We start from the raw sequence: 16,976 nt of genomic DNA, 5'->3' as shown, positions 1-16,976 counted from the left end.
AAAATTGGTAAGGCAGCTTTATTCGTCGGGTCAGTACGATTACAGCAATTCCTCATTTATATCTTTTTTTATCTTTTGGCACTTTTACATAATAAAAACTTTCATAGAAAAAATTATACTTGCATCACTTTATTCTGAGAGCTATAACTTTTTTTATTTTTCAGCTTATGGAACTGTATTGTGGCTTGATTTTTGCAGGACAAGATGATGTTTTCGACGGTACCATTTTAGTTTACGTCCATCTTTGTGATCGTGTTTTATTGCATTTTTTGTTCAGCAATATGATGATAAAGCATTGTTTTTTGCCTCGTTTTTTATTTATTTTTTATGGTGTGCACTGAAGGGGTTAACTAGTGGTACAGTTTTATAGAGCGGGTCAATATGGACATAGCAATACCAAATATGTGTACTTTAATTGTTTGTTTTTTTATTTACATAAATCAATGTATTTATTGGAAAAATATATATTTTTTTTATTTAGGGATTTAAAAAAAATATTTTTACACTTTGTAATTTTTATTAAACTTTTTTACATTGTCCCAGTATGGGACATCACTATATAATGTCAGATCGCTAATCTGACACTCTGCACAGCAGAGTTTCAGATCAGGATCTGATAGGGAAGAAGGCATGATGGCACCTGCTCCCAGCAGGCGCTCGCAAGTCACCTTCCCTACAGAACCTGGAAGGACCCCGCGGTCATCTTGGTGCCAGGGGTCTCCTTAGAGACTATCAGGCCAATGCGATCGCAACCTTATGGAAGCATGCTGAGAGCTCCCTCCCTGCGCGATGCTTCTCTATGCTACTGTCACTACTGACAGCAGCATCAGAGGGGTGAAATGCCCGAAATCAGTGCTAACACCAATCATGGGCATTGTTGCGGGGTGTCAACTGTCACATACAAATGACACCTGCACGCGATCGCCACAGTGCTCAGTGTGAGGCCGCACGATCGTGCCGCCGTAGATATAATGCTCTTTGCGGCAACACACCTCCTGCAGAGAGGTATATGTACAGCACATGTTGGAAAGGGGTTAAAAGATACTTTGTTTTGAACTTTCCTGGTTCACGGCCTTTCTGTCACACTGCACCAACCCCCCCTGCACTACAAGCACTGTCAAACTTTATATAATTGAAGGAACATTTTTAATAAAATCTACCAGGATGATGAAGATGAAATGACAGTGGACATTTCAGTAAGACCCAAACACACAGCCAAGGAAACTCTCAATTGGTGTCAGCGAAAGAAATGAAAGCTGCTAGAATAGCCAACTAATCATCTGACCTTAATCCATTAGAAAATTTATAGCAGGAACTTAAGTTCTAGCTGAAGTTCATAGGAGAAGCCCGTAGAACCTTCAGGACTTGAACATTGTTTGAATTGAAGAATGAGCCAAAATCACACCTGAGCAATGCATACAACTAATTTCTCCATTTTTGAGGCACATTGAAGCTGTCATCACCAACAAAGGCTTTTGTACAAAGTATTACATGAATTTCAGAAAGCATGTTCAACACTTTGTCCCTGTGTCTTTTTTCATTATTGCATAACTTAATTTATAGACATCTATGACTTCATTTCTTTGCTTGTGTGGGTTGGATGGGTTGTTACCGACGTGGTGATAATTTCATAACACTTTTAAAAATGTATTAACCTAGAAAATTAGTGACGTTTTCAATACTTATTTCACTCACTGTAAATATATACATATATACCTACAGCTCTGGCAAAAATTGAGACCACTGCAAAATTTTCAGTTTCTCTGATTTTTCTCTTTATGGGTATATTTTTGAGTAAAATGTAAATTGCTCTATTAATCTAAAAACTACTGACAACATGTCTTCGAATTTCCAAGCACTAAATTTTGTATTTATTTTTAGAAAATGAGAAATGGTCAAAATAACCAAAAAAAGCAGTGCTTGCAGACCTTAAATAATGCTAAGAAAGCAAGTTCATAATCATTTAGAAACAACAATACTAATGTTTTAACTCAGGAAGAGTTCAGAAATCAATATTTTGTGGAATAACCATGATTTTTAATCACAGCTTTCATGCGTCTTGGCATGCTTTCCACAAGTCTTTCACACTGCTTTTGAGTGACTTTATGCCACTCCTGGCACAAAAATTGAAGCAGTTCAAGGGGATTGTGAACAACACAACAGGGATTTTTATACTTTCCTTTATTAAATAAGATTTGATTCATGTGATCATCTAATCAGAAGCACATTAACATAGTAACATAGTAACATAGTTATTAAGGTTGAAGGGAGACTTTAAGTCCATCTAGTTCAACCCATATCCTGTCCTAACCTGCCCTAACATGTTGATCCAGAGGAAGGCAAAAAAAACCCATGTGGCAAACAGTAAGCTTCACATTGGGGAAAAAAATTCCTTCCCGACTCCACATACGGCAATCAGACTAGCTCCCTGGATCAACGGAATATTAAGGAAGCTAGTGTACTGTATATACCCTGTAATAGTATACTTTTCAAGAAGGGCATCCAGTCCCTTCTTAAATTTTAGTAGGGAATCACTCATTACAACATCATATGGCAGAGAGTTCCATAGTCTCACTGCTCTTAGGTAGAATGAGCTGTACTTTGGTTGGAATTCAACTGACATAGGAATGGAATGGCTGTCAGACATGTAGAGAAGCTGATTTTTATAAAACTGTGCAGTGGTCTCTTAATTTTTGCCAGAGCTGTCTGTCTGTCTGTCTATCTATCTATCTATCTATCTATCTATCTATCTATCTATCTATCTACTGTATATATACACTTGTCAAAATTGGTGTAGAAAGTCTTCACACTGTTTTTAAAATGCAGGTTTTTGTCATATGTCATATGATCTGCCCCATTTACAATGCTCCAGTACATGATGGGCCTCATGGTTGATGCTCCAGTGTATGATGGGCCCTAATAATGCTCCATATATAATGGGCCCCATTTCTAATGCTCCAGTGTATAATGGGCCCCTTAGATGCTGCTCCAGTGTCTGATCTGCCCCATTTACAATGCTCCAGTATCTGATGGGCCCTATTTTTAATTAACCCAGGCATGGAGTAATCTGAAGTGTGTGCTGTCGCATCCTTCACTTTTGGTGTGGGTGAAGGACACAAGGAAAGGGGTTGCTCCTGACCAGAAGCCTGCAGTTATGACTCAGTGCTTACATTTTTTAAAACTTCAGAAGAGGAGGCAATAGGGCTGGAGGCTGTTTCAGCAATGTAAGCCACAAACAGTTCCTGATGCTCCGGCTTTAAAAGCAGTCTACCTACTCCCAGAAAACGGAGCGTTACAGGCCTTCCAGAGCTACACCATGACATACCTCCTGCCTTAGCTGCTATTGTGTTTTTGGCATTAACAGCAGATGCACCACCACCACCATCAGTACCAGGTGGCCCCCACGCCCACGACCGCGTCCTCTTCCATCATACTTCCTCATGTTTTAGAAAATGGACCCAAAATACCAGCAGATATATGGTACTGTATCAGAAGTGTACAGCTCTATACAGTCTAGGGATAACAGTAAATCTCCGCATATATTTCATGAGTCATACACAGATGCTCACAGGTGCAGTATGGATTACACAATAAAATAAAAAGTTGAAAAAGGGTACAGTATCACCAGATACAAGGTATATATAGTTTAGTGTAAACATTCTGAATCTGCGTATACATTTCAGGAGGCAGACACAAGCGCTCTCAGGCCCAGTATGGATTACACAAGAATATGAAAAGCTGTAAATGGGCAATGTAACACAAGCGTACAGCTGTATACAGTGTTGGGGTAATTTAAAGCTCCAAATATATTGCTGGAGTAACAGACAGACGTTCACAGACTCATTATGGATTACACCAGAATCAAAATAGCTAAAAAGGTTACTGTATCAGAAGCGTAGAGCTGTATACAGTGTTGGCTCACTCAGTCTGGGTTTCACCATAATAAAAAATGTTGTAAAAAAGGTACTGGATAACAAGATAGCAAGTATGTATATTATAGGGTACAATTGAAATCTCTGTATACATAGTCCCGTAGTCACTCTCAGACACTTAGTATGGATTTGACCATAATGCTAAATGTCGAACAAAGGTACTGTATAACAAGATACAAGCTGTATCGAGTATAGTGTAAAAATTGGTATCTCCGATATACGGTATCTCTTCGTATATATGGAAGGCATAACCCACACATGCTCACTCACTATGGATGATGTTGGGAAGGTGAAATCACAGACAAACCTGCCTGTAGTGAGAAGCAGAGGTGTAGCGCAGTGTAGGTGTGAAACTGCTAAGTGTTATGAGTTCATTTTCCCCTTCACCATTGAGGTCTGATGAACTCCCTCTTCTGGTGAAGGAAGGTAGTGAGGCTGATTACCAAGCACCTGAGCTGGGAGAGGATGACTGGGCGACGGGGATCTCTGACTGGATATAAGGCAGCCGACGCCCTTCTGCCTCGCTGGTGATTTCTCTGTGGAATTCTAGGAGACCAGTCTGATTCCTGCTCCTCAAAAGCTAAGTTTTCTGCTTTGCCTTTTTGCATTTGTGTTTTGGTTTTAGTTTGCCTTGCTTTTCTGGATTCTGCCATTCCCTGCTGGGGTGAGCTGAATTCCTTTTTGTCAGTTTGCTCTGTCTTCAGAAAATACCTGAGTACTGACATAGTCTTTTTGAAGTATAGCGTCTTCAGGGCCTTTTTCCCTGTCAGTCTGTTGGCTCTTATTTTGATAGGGTTTTTCGCGGATTGCAGACAGCAGCCTTCCTATCCTGTCCTATCTAGTTAGCTTGGGCCACATCATTTGCTCAGTCTATCTTTGTATCTGTGTTAGTGTTTTTTCTTCTTGCTTCACCGTCATTATATGTTAGGGGCTGCCTATTGCTTTGGGGTCTGCTCTGGGGCAGTTTAGATTTCCCTTTCTGTCTTTAGGCTAGGCAGTTCTCCAGCTGTGATCGAGGGGTCTAGGGCATCGTAGGAACCCCCCACGGCTACTGCTAGTTGTTGTTGATAGGTTCAGGGGTCTGCAATCCGATAGCTGCCAACTTCTCTGGTTTTCTGGACTTAGCTAGCATTTCTGTTTTTGCCTCCTACGGTGACTCATTCATAGCAGAATCACCAGCCTTATGCAGATCCTAGGGTACTCAATAGCAGGAAAGAATTAAAAAAAAAGTGTATATTTTTTCCTCTATATCTCTGAGGCCGTAGGGGGAATTTTTTTCTCTCAATGGAGATAAAGCAATTGTCTGATCGTGTGGAGCAGCTCGCTGCGGAAGTGCGGGGAATTTCCGCCTACCTTGCTCATTCACATGCTGCTGAACCAAAGATCCCTACTCCTGATGTGTTTTTTGGGGATCGGTCTAAATTTTTGAATTTCAAAAATAATTGTAAATTATTTTTTGCCTTGAAGCCTAACTCGTCAGGGAGCTCCGCGCAGCAGGTTAAAATTGTCATCTCTTTGCTGCATGGCGATCCCCAGGATTGGGCGTTTTCTTTGAAACCTGATGATCCTAGTCTGACTAATGTGAACGCATTTTTTCAAGCCTTGGGGTTGTTGTATGTCGAACCTAATGCTATTGATCAGGCTGAAAAGACCCTGTTGGCATTGAGCCAAGGTCGAGATTCTGCAGAATTGTACTGTCAAAAATTCCAAAAGTGGGCGGTCCTTACTGCCTGGAATGATAATGCCTTGGCAGCTCTCTTTCGGAAGGGTTTGTCAGAAGTCGTAAAAGATACTATGGTGGGATTTCCTGTTCCCTCTGGTCTGGACGATTCTATGTCATTAGCCATTCAGGTTGATCGGCGTTTACGTGAACGCAGGACTGCACGAGAGGTGTGGCCACCTGTTGAACAAATGTCTGAACCTATGCAATGTGATAGAGTTTTGTCCAGGGAGCAACGTCAGGAGTTCAGAAAGCGTAATAAGCTGTGTTTTTTTGTGGAGATGCCTCTCATATTATTTCTGTCTGTCCTAAACGAGAGAAACGTTTTGCACACACGTTTTCTGTGGGTGGTGTTCAACCTAAGTTTCTTCTGGCAATTACTCTGATCTGCTCCCTGTCCACATTTTCCGCCAAGGCTTTTGTGGATTCGGGAGCAGCCCTGAACCTAATGGACTTGGATTTTGCTAAACGTTGTGGATTTCCGATGACACCTCTGCGGACGCCTATCCCTTTGAGGGGGATTGATGCTACTCCTTTGGCGAAAAATAAACCTCAGTTTTGGACCCAGGTGGTAATGCGGGTCGCCCCAAACCATCAAGAAAATTGCAGATTTTTGGTGTTGCATAATTTGCATGATACCATTGTTCTGGGGTTTCCCTGGTTGCAAATTCATAATCCAGTTTTGGACTGGAAATCTGTGTCTGTGGTGAGTTGGGGTTGTCGGTGTGCCCTTAGTGAGGCTCCTGTTTTTTTCACCTCTCCTCAGTCGCATGATGTTCCTGACTATTTGGCGGACTTTTATGATGTATTTAGTGAGAATGAGTCTGCGTCTTTGCCTCCTCATAGGAGTTATGACTGTGCAATTAAACTGAGCCCAGGGTGTAAATTTCCCAAGGGTCGGCTATTCAATTTATCTGTACCCGAGCACGAGGCTATGCGATCCTATATTAAGGAGGCGTTGGAGAAGGGTCATATTAGACCATCCTCTTCACCATTAGGTGCTGGGTTTTTTTTCGTGGCCAAAAAGGATGGTTCATTAAGGCCTTGTATTGATTATCGTGCCCTCAACAAAATTACTATTAAATATCAGTATCCGTTACCCCTGATTTCGGATCTATTCTCCAGAGTTAAAGGTGCTTGCTGGTTTACCAAACTTGACCTCAGGGGGGCGTATAATCTTATCCGCATTAAGCATGGGGATGAATGGAAGACGGCGTTTAATACTCCAGAGGGACATTTTGAGTACCTGGTGATGCCTTTTGGGCTCACTAATGCCCATTCTGTCTTCCAGTGCTTCATGAACGACATTTTCCGAGACTTTGTGGATAAATTTTTGATTATCTATCTGGATGATATTTTGATCTTCTCCAAGGATTGGGATTCTCATGTGGAACATGTTCGGACGGTGTTCCGGATCTTGAGGGAGAATTCCCTGTATGTCAAAGGATCGAAATGCCTTTTTGGGGTACAGAGGATTTCATTTTTGGGATTTATTTTGTCTCCGTCAACTATTGAAATGGATCCGGCCAAGGTACAGGCCATTTATGATTGGGTTCAGCCCACTTCTTTGAAGGCCCTTCAGAAGTTTTTGGGTTTTGCTAATTTTTATCGGAAATTTATAGCAAAATTTTCTAGTATTGCCAAGCCATTGACTGATCTGACTAAGAAGGGTGCTGATGTGTTGAATTGGTCTCCGGAGGCTGTTTCTTCCTTTCAGGCGCTGAAGCGAAGATTCACTTCTGCCCTGGTTTTGCGGCAACCTGATGTCTCACTCCCGTTCCAGGTAGAGGTGGACGCTTCTGAGATTGGTGCAGGAGCTGTTTTGTCCCAAAAGGATCCTGTAACATCTAAAATGAATCCCTGTGCTTTCTTTTCCCGAAAGTTCTCCCCATCTGAACGTAACTGTGATGTGGGGAATCGGGAACTGTTGGCCATGAAATGGGCATTTGAGGAGTGGAGACATTGGTTGGAGGGAGCTAAACATCAAGTCGTGGTCCTCACTGACCACAAGAATTTGATTTACTTGGAGTCGGCCAAACGCTTGAACCCTAGACAGGCTATATGGGCCTTGTTTTTTACACGTTTTGATTTTGTGGTCTCTTTTCTTCCTGGCACTAAGAATGTCAAGGCTGACGCTCTTTCTAGGAGCTTCTTTGCTGATTCTCCTGTGGTGACCAAGCCTGCTACCATCTTAGGCGAAGGGGTAGTTCTTTCTGCCATCTCACCCGATCTGAGACGTGCTCTGGAAGAGTTCCAGGAGGACAAACCTGAGCGTTGTCCCAGTGGAAAGTTGTATGTTCCTGACCAGTGGAAGAAGAGAGTGATGTCTGAAGTTCATTGCTCTGCATTGGCTGGTCATCCAGGTATTTTTGGTACTAGAGATCTGGTGAGTCGGTCTTTTTGGTGGCCCGCCTTGTCTCGTGATGTCAGGAATTTTGTGCAGTCCTGTGCGACTTGCTCCCGGTCTAAACCTTGTTCTCGCTCTAGTGGGTTGTTGATGCCTTTGCCGGTCCCCAGGAGGCCATGGACCCATATTTCAATGGATTTCATGTCTGATATGCCTGTCTCTCAGAGAATGACTGTTATTTGGGTGATTTGTGATAGGTTCTCAAAGATGGTTCATCTTGTACCACTCCCTAAGTTGCCATCTTCTTCTGAGTTGGTGCCCCTGTTTTTGCAATAGGGGTTCGCTTGCACGGGATTCCTGAGAACATTGTATCTGACAGAGGAGTTCAGTTTGTGTCTAGATTTTGGAGGACGTTCTGTTCCAAGCTGGAAATTCAGTTGTCCTTCTCTGCGTTTCACCGTCAGACCAATGGGCAGATGGAGAGAACAAACCAGACCTTGGAGTCGTATTTGAGATGTTTTATTTCCGCTGATCAGGATGATTGGGTTTCATTTTTGCCCTTGGCCGAATTTGCTTTAAATAATAGAGCTAGTTCTGCCACTTTGATGTCACCTTTTTTTGTAACTTTCGGTTTCATCCTCAATTTTCTTCAGGGCAGGTGGAGCCTTCTGCCTGCCCAGGTGTTGACACTGTGGTGGAGAGAATGCACCAGATCTGGGACCAAGTGGTGGATAAGTTATCTCTCTCCCAGGAAAAGGCCCAGCGGTTTTCCAACCGACATAGGACCGTTGGTCCCCAGTTTAAGGTGGGTGATATGGTTTGGTTATCATCAAAAAATATCGCTATGAAGGTAGCTTCTCCTAAGTTTAAGCCTAGATTTATTGGGCCTTACAAGATTTTGGAGATCATTTATCCGGTCGGCTCTTCCTGTCACATTTAAAATCCATAATGTGTTTCATAAGTCCTTGTTGAAGAGGTTTGTTGAACCAGTAGTTCCTGGGGTGGCACCTCCGGACCCCGTATTGGTTGAAGGTAACATGGAATTTGAGGTAGAGAAGATACTGGATTCCCGTCTGGCTAGACGGAGACTCCAGTATTTGGTTAAGTGGAAGGGTTATGGTCAGGAAGATAATTCCTGGGTCTCTGCCTCTGATATTCATGCCAAAAGATTGGTGCGTGCCTTTCATCGGGCTCACCCTGATCGCCCTGGTGGCGTGGATGAGGGTTCGGTGACCCCTCCTCAAGGGGGAGGTACTGTTATGAGTTCATTTTCCCCTTCACCATTGAGGTCTGATGAACTCCCTCTTCTGGTGAAGGAAGGTAGTGAGGCTGATAACCAAGTACCTGAGCTGGGAGAGGATGACTGGGCGACGGGGATCTCTGACTGGATATAAGGCAGCTGACGCCCTTCTGCCTCGCTGGTGATTTCTCTATGGAATTCTAGGAGACTAGTCTGATTCCTGCTCCTCAAAAGCTAAGTTTTCTGCTTTGCCTTTTTGCATTTGTGTTTTGGTTTTAGTTTGCCTTGCTTTTCTGGATTCTGCCATTCCGTGCTGGGGTGAGCTAAATTCCTTTTTGTCGGTTTGCTCTGTCTTCAGAAAATACCTGAGTACTGACATAGTCTTTTTGAAGCCTAGCGTCTTCAGGGCCTTTTTCCCTGTCAGTCTGTTGGCTCTTATTTTGATAGGGTTTTTCGCAGATTGCAGACAGCAGCCTTCCTATCCTGTCCTATCTAGTTAGCTTGGGCCCCATCATTTGCTCAGTCTATCTTTCTATCTGTGTTAGTGTTTTTTCTTCTTGCTTCACCGTCATTATACGTTGGGGGCTGCCTATTGCTTTGGGGTCTGCTCTGAGGCAGTTTAGATTTCCCTTTCTGTCTTTAGGCTAGGCAGTTCTCCGGCTGTGATCGAGGGGTCTAGGGCATCTACAAACCCCCCATGGCTACTGCTAGTTGTTGTTGATAGGTTCAGGGGTCTGCAATCCGTTAGCTGCCAACTTCTCTGGTTTTCTGGACTTAGCTAGTATTTCTGTTTTTGCCTCCTACGGTGACTCATTCATAACAGCTAAGATAAAGAGAAAGGGTGCAGTGTTTTAGCTTGCCCATTGGAGGGCAGTGGAGAGTGTAGGAATGGGACTGAATAACTGCCATTGGTCAGAGAAACTGTTAGGTGATGGTCGGCGGAGTTACCAGCAATGGAAGTATAAAAGGCTGAGGGAAGGTTCTGGAAGAGTCAGTCAGCGAAGGGAGCACAGTAAAGAGGAAGTTCTGCTGAGGAAATAGAGACAGTGGAAAGGCTCCAGAGAGGACTGACAGTTGAGAAGGTCACAAGAGGGTGGCCCAGAGGACGGTAGCTGCAGATGAAGACGGCCTGGGGCTATCATACGGACGGTGTGCTCAGACTGGTGAAGCGCTGTGGTGGATGGGCCTAGGGCAGCCACAGTGGAAGAGCCACAGAGGACGCCACGATTATAGTAACAAAGGAAGTGAAGGTACCGGGGCCTGTGTACAGAGAAATGTGAAACGACTGTGGTGAATTGCTGTGGTCGACAGAAGGATGGCCAATAAAAACAGACCTGTTGAATACAAACTCTGTCTCAGTCTCGTGTTTGTCTGCGACAAGAAGAGGGTCCCCCCTCCCCCAGTTGGTTATCCTACAGATGATACCGTAATACAAATTTTTGAACCAAGGTACTGTATCAGCACATACCAGGTGTATCCAGTCCAGAGGTAATTGTAAATTTCCATCTATAGTTCCGGAGTCAGACACAGACACTCACAGGCTCACTATGTATTACACCAGAATTACAAAAATAGAAAAAGGGAAAGGTATTCGAAGTGTACACCAGTATACAGTGTTGCGGTACTTTTAAATCTTCGTATATATTTCAGTCTCAGTAAGCCAGTCCAGACTCTCCGCTAGTGGAAACTACATGGATACAAGTAGAGATGGAAAGTTGAGTGTTAGCAGAAATTTTGGAATTACTTATCGCAAGAAAACCTCCCGGTAGATGTTGCAGAGGCGATGCAGACCCTCAATTACTGTGTCTGTGGAGAAAGCGAAAAAGGTTCTTTGTGAAGAAAGGATTGCTTTATCGCAGTAGCGTGGATCACATCACCGTTACTCATCTCCATCGAATTGTGATCACAGGGAGAGATGTGCACATGGTCCTCACTGCCTATCATGATGTGTCTGGTCATTTTGGAGTGCAAAAGACAGAAGCCACAGGCTGTAGGCGATTCTATTGGATTGGCATGAGAGGAGACATTGAAAAATGGTGGCAGGAATGTCACACGTCTGTGACTATCACAACTGTGAAAGGTGATCATAAACCACCACTGCATCCGCTTGTAAGTTGACGTCCATTTCAAATGGTAGCCATTGATCATCTGAAGGTAGAGGCCAGCAGGACAGGCCATAGCTGAATCTTAACTATCATCGATCAATACACCAAATTTCTAGTGGCCATCCCTGTGATGGATTTAACTGCCCAGACGACACAGCGGTGGAACAGGGAGAGGTAAGTATTGCAACTTACAAGTGCTGTGGCCATGACCAAGCAGGGGGGCACAATTGTTGTCGACTGTACAGGTACAGGGCCCCTCATACTACGCTGGTGTGTCTGACAGCGAGTGGGCCCCCCCACCATCAGAGACACTGTATTGTACTATGAGGGGCCCTGTGCCAGTGCCGTCAGCCATCAGTGGGCCCATCCACCTGTTCAGAGCAATGGCACTTGCCCAGTTGCGCCAGGTCTTGACCCCAGCCATTGGGGGAGGGGTGGGCAGCCCAGTTATGGAGGCTTGAAAAATGGCATATGTTGATGTGTTGGCTGGACATTCAGCTGCTGCAAAGGGCATAATTGGGCAAGTCCGAGGAAGGGGAGGACAAAAGCGAGTCAGTTTTATGGCAACCTATGTGTCATCAGGGGAAGGTCGGACAAAATCCTTTGAAACCCATGCATGGTTCATTTTAATGAAGGTTAGATCATCAACATTTTGGGTCGACAGACAGGTCCTTTTTTCTGTCAGGATTGATTCAGCAGCACTGAAAACTCTTTCAGATAACACACTAGCAGCAGGGCAAGAGAGCTCCTGTAAGGCATATTGTGCCAATTCAGGCTAGGCGTCCAGTTTAGAGGTCCAAAAGTCAAAGGGGAATGACCTGTAAGGGAGAACATCGATATGGGAGGAGAAGTAGTTTGTAACCATAGTTGACAACTGCTGTCTCCTGTCACTTTTAATCGATGCAGTATTAGCAATCGTGTGAGCGGTACTTGAGAAATCAATCCACAGCATGGTCATTAAACCCCTGTCTCCAACGCCACTTTGGCTGTGTGCACCACGAACACCTCTTCCATTGTGCCCACTATGGCTCGTGGGAGAACCAGCACCGCCGCTGTGTGCTGGGAAAGCCTCACACAAACGGTTTACCAGAGTTACTTGTTTGTTAGCCAATATTATCTCTAGGTTCTCCTGTGGCATGATGTTGTGTAATTTGCCTTTGTAGCGTGGATCGAGGATGCTGGCCAGCCAGTAGTCATCATCCCTCATCATTTTGGCAATGCGGGGGTCCCTTTTTAGGATCCGCAAGGCATAATTGCACATGTGGGCCAATGTTCCAGGTGTCTTTGCTGCACTGTCAGTGGTGGGTGGAGGAGCACTTTCTGGCAAATCCACATCCCTACAGTCACGCACAAACACTGTATCTGACCTTGGAATGCCAACATTTTCTCTTGCCCCCTGAGAAGCATCCTCCTGCCCAAAATAATCATCCCCCTCATCCTCCTCCTCTTCCTCCTCCACCTCATCCAGGACAGTTCCCTGACCAGACAATGGCTGACTGTCATCAAGGCTTCCCTCCTCCTCCTCGACTGCAGACGCCTGATCCTTAATGTGCGTCAAACTTTGCATGAGCAGACGCATAAGTGGGATGCTTATGATGGCGTCATCTGCGCTTACCAGCCATGTGCATTCCTCAAAACACTGAAGGACTTTACAGAGGTCTTTCAGCTTTGACCACTGCACACCCGACAGTTCCATGTCTTCCCTCAAACTGCCAGCCCGTGTATCCTCCCACAAATGCTTTACAGCCTGCCTCTGTTCGCACAGCCTCTCAACCATGTGCAGTGTGGAGTTTCATCTTGTTGCAACGTCTATGATTAGGCGGTGCTTGGGGAGGTGGAGCAATCGCTGCAGCCTCTGCATAAGAGTGGAGTGAACGTTTGAGCGACAGATGTGCGAGCACAGTCTTCGCAACTTATGGAACATGGATGTTATCTCCGGATAATTATTAAGGAAGCACTGCACCACCAGGTTAAAAGTGTGAGCCAGGCAAGGTATGTGTGTGAGTTTTGCACGGGCTATGGCTGCCACAAAATTACGGGCGTTATCACTGACTACCTTGCCTGTCTCAAGATGAAAGTAGTCAGCCAGTACCTCCGCGGTGTGTCTGTGGTCGCCAAAGACATCATCTTTAAGACAGCCTGCTGACGCTTTCCACTAACTGTTCGATAGTGGGACACCTCGTGTGCAACACTGCCAGCTGCGGATGGATTGCTCGTGCGACTGCACTCTGTGGACGAGCTTTCGCTGATAGAGGAGGAGGAGTTTGCAACCAACGTATATGGATACGGATGGAAGCACACTAGATAGAATTTATGAAAAATAAGCAGCTAGAAAAGAAAAATATGTATGAGGCAGCAGTGAAGCACGCTGGGCGGCCTACAACCAGACGTGGCTGAAGGACCCATGTATCATACTTCAAATTGACTGTATGCATATTGATATACCCATGCTCCTCACACCTTCCATCTTATCCCACCTCTTTCTTCAACTTTGATGCTAGTCAAATGTCCCATTAACTGCAATCTGTTAATTGCCCCCTGCTGTGAACGGTCCTCCAACCCCCTCCCCCTCCTCCCTCACTCACCAGGCTTCATTTCATGGAAATTTGAATGGTGTAAGTTGAACAGAGAAAGTCAGATATGACCTTGGTCAGATGTGACATCATTTGAGGTGATACATGAGAAATATACCAGAAATAGTCCAGAAATCGGTCAGACAGTAAGACTAACCACTGCTTTCTTACTTTACTTGCTTTTTTCCTGTGCTCTTTAACCATGCTCACATTTGCCCTCATCGTTTTTGCTCCACTAATCTTCACTCTCCTTCGCTATCCCCAAACCCCTGCACCCTCAAACCAAATAACTATCTCCCCCTCTTTCTTACCCCCACCTCGCTTTATCTGCAGACATACTCCTTAACCTCAGACCTCTCCTTCTAAAATACAATACAAGACGATCACTCTCCATCACCCACCTGCTTTCCCTTTCTCTGCTTCTTCTCACTACTGGTGACATATCCCCTAATCCTGGCCCTCCGCCTCATACATCCCACTAATCCTCACCCCTATCTTTCTCACACTAAGAGAAACTACCACAATCCCTCACACTTAAAACCTGTGCCACTGACCCCCTCCCTCCTGCACCCTCTTTCTGGAGCACTTTGGAATGCTCACTCCATCTGCAACAAGCTCCACGTGATCCACGACCTCTTTACCTCCTGCAACCTTTCCTTCCTGGCCCTCACTGAGACCTGGCTGACACCCCCTGACACGGTCTCCTCGACCGCAATGAGTTATGGGGGCCTCCACTTTACCCACACTCCTCGCCCTGGCAACAGACAAGGTGGAGGAGTGGGTTTCCTCCTTTCTAAAAACTGCTCCTTCAACCCTATCCAACCACCACCCTCCGTTATCCTCCCTTCTTTCGAGGTTCACTCTGTCCGTATTTACTCTCCCTCTAATCTCCAAATGGCTGTCATATACCGACCACCGGGCTCAGCCACTGCCTTCATCGACCAATTCTCCACCTGGCTCCTCCACTTTCTCTCTGCTGACATCCCCACCATCATCATAGGGGACTTCAACAACCCCATAGACACCGACCAGCCAGCAGCCTCCAAACTCCTGTCACTTACCTCATCCTTTGGACTTACTCAGTGGTCTTCCACAGCCACCCACACAGATGGACATACACTAGACCTCATCTTCACCCACCTCTGTTCCCTATCTAATCTCACAACCTCTCCCTTCCCCCTATCTGACCACCATCTACTCACCTTCTCATACTTGTCCTTCTCACCTGCCCCCCATGTCCAGCCACAAGCACATCCTCGTAGAAACCTTGCACACCTAGACATCCACAGACTCTCAGACTCTCTTCTACCTCTGTCCTCCATATCTTCACTCCACAACATGGACAGTGCCACCCTCACATCAGCCATAGACTCAGACGCCCCTCTCATGCATGGCAACGTGCGACAAACCAATAGGCAACCCTGGCACAACAACCTCACCAAAAACCTGCGACAAGCATCCAGGGTCGCGGAGCGGCATTGGAAGAAAACACGCCTGCCAGACGACTTCACTGCTTTCAAACAAGCTACACTTGCCTTTAAATCAGCCCTCACCTCTGCTAAACAGACCTATTTCACAAACCTTGTATCTTCATTATCCCACAACCCAAAACAACTGTTCAGCACATTCAACTCTCTCCTCCACCCACCACTGCCACCTCCAACTCCCCTCATCTCTGCTGAGGACTTTGCCACCTACTTCAAAAACAAGATTGACCAAACAAGGCAAACCTTTATAGTTCCACCACCCCAACCGCTCCACATACCAGACCTCTGCCCTTCCCTATTAACCTCCCTCTCCAACATCACTGAAGGAGACCTTACTAATCTCCTTTCCAAATCACGCCTCACCACCTGTGCACTTGACCCCATCCCTTCCCACCTGCTCCCCAACCTCACTAACATGATCATTCCAGCCCTAACCCATCTCTTCAACCTATCCCTAACTTCTGGTACCTTCCCCTCTGCCTTCAAACATGCCACCATAACACCCATCCTCAAAAAATCAAACCTTGACCCAACTGCTATGCCCAGCTATCGCCCCATATCACTGCTCCTGTTTGCTTCCAAACTCCTTGAACAGCATGTCCATGCTCAACTTTTCTCCCACCTCACATCTAACTCCCTCCTTGACATCCTGCAATATGGCTTCCGCCCCCACTCCACTGAAACTGCCCTGACCAAAATTACTAATGACTTAGTCACAGCCAAAGCTAACAGACAGTTTTCCATCCTCCTCCTTCTTGACCTGTCCTCTGCCTTTGACACAGTTGACCACTGCCTACTGCTACAGATTCTTTCTTCCCTTGGCATCAAAGACCTTGCCTTGTCCTGGATTTCCTCATACCTTTCTGACCGCACATTCAGAGTTTCCCACTCCCACACTACCTCCTCATCCCCCCCTCTCTGTTGGACACCCCCAAGGCTCTGTCCTGGGGCCCCTACTTTTTTCCATCTATACTCTTGGTCTAGGACAACTCATAAAGTCCTATGGCTTCCAGTATCACCTGTATGTAGATGACACTCAGATCTACCTCTCTGGCCCAGATGTCACTTCTCTGCTGTCCAGAATCCCGGAGTGTCTATCAGCCTTATCCTCCTTTTTCACCTCGCGCTTTCTAAAACTCAACGTAGACAAAACTGAACTCATTATGTTTCCTCCATTTCACGTATATTTCCTACCCGATCTATCCATTATGGTAAACGGCATCACGCTCTCTCCAGCACATGAAATCCGCTGCCTCGGAGTAACTCTCGACTCTGCCCTGTCCTTCAAACAACGCGTTCAATCTCTTGCCACCTCCTGTCGCCTCCAACTCAAAAATATTTCCAGAATCCGTCCCTTCCTCAGTCCTCAATCTACTAAAACTCTTGTACATGCCCTCATCATCTCCCGCCTTGACTACTGCAACACTCTCCTCTCTGTGGCCTCCCTTGCTAACTCTCTTGCACCACTCCAGTCTGTCCTCAATTCTGCTGCACGACTAATCCACCTCTCTCCTCGCTACTCCCCTCTCCCCCCTCTGCAATCCCTCTATTCGCTCCCAATTCCCCAATGAA

The 16,976-nt window shown here is 45.5% G+C and overlaps 1 protein-coding gene across 6 annotated transcripts in view; it reads right to left on the bottom strand.

Moving 5' to 3' along the window:
- CTNND2 (catenin delta 2) overlaps positions 1-16,976 on the bottom strand; it is a 3,465,616-nt gene that overhangs the window by 395,229 nt on the left and 3,053,411 nt on the right. The window lies entirely within an intron of this gene.

This window comes from Dendrobates tinctorius, unplaced genomic scaffold (genome assembly GCF_039654945.1).
Source record: "Dendrobates tinctorius isolate UK_male_01 unplaced genomic scaffold, ASM3965494v1 ptg000100l, whole genome shotgun sequence".
NCBI lineage: Eukaryota > Metazoa > Chordata > Amphibia > Anura > Dendrobatidae > Dendrobates > Dendrobates tinctorius.
Note: the sequence above shows the minus strand (reverse complement) of the source record. Positions and strands in the feature narration are given on the sequence as shown.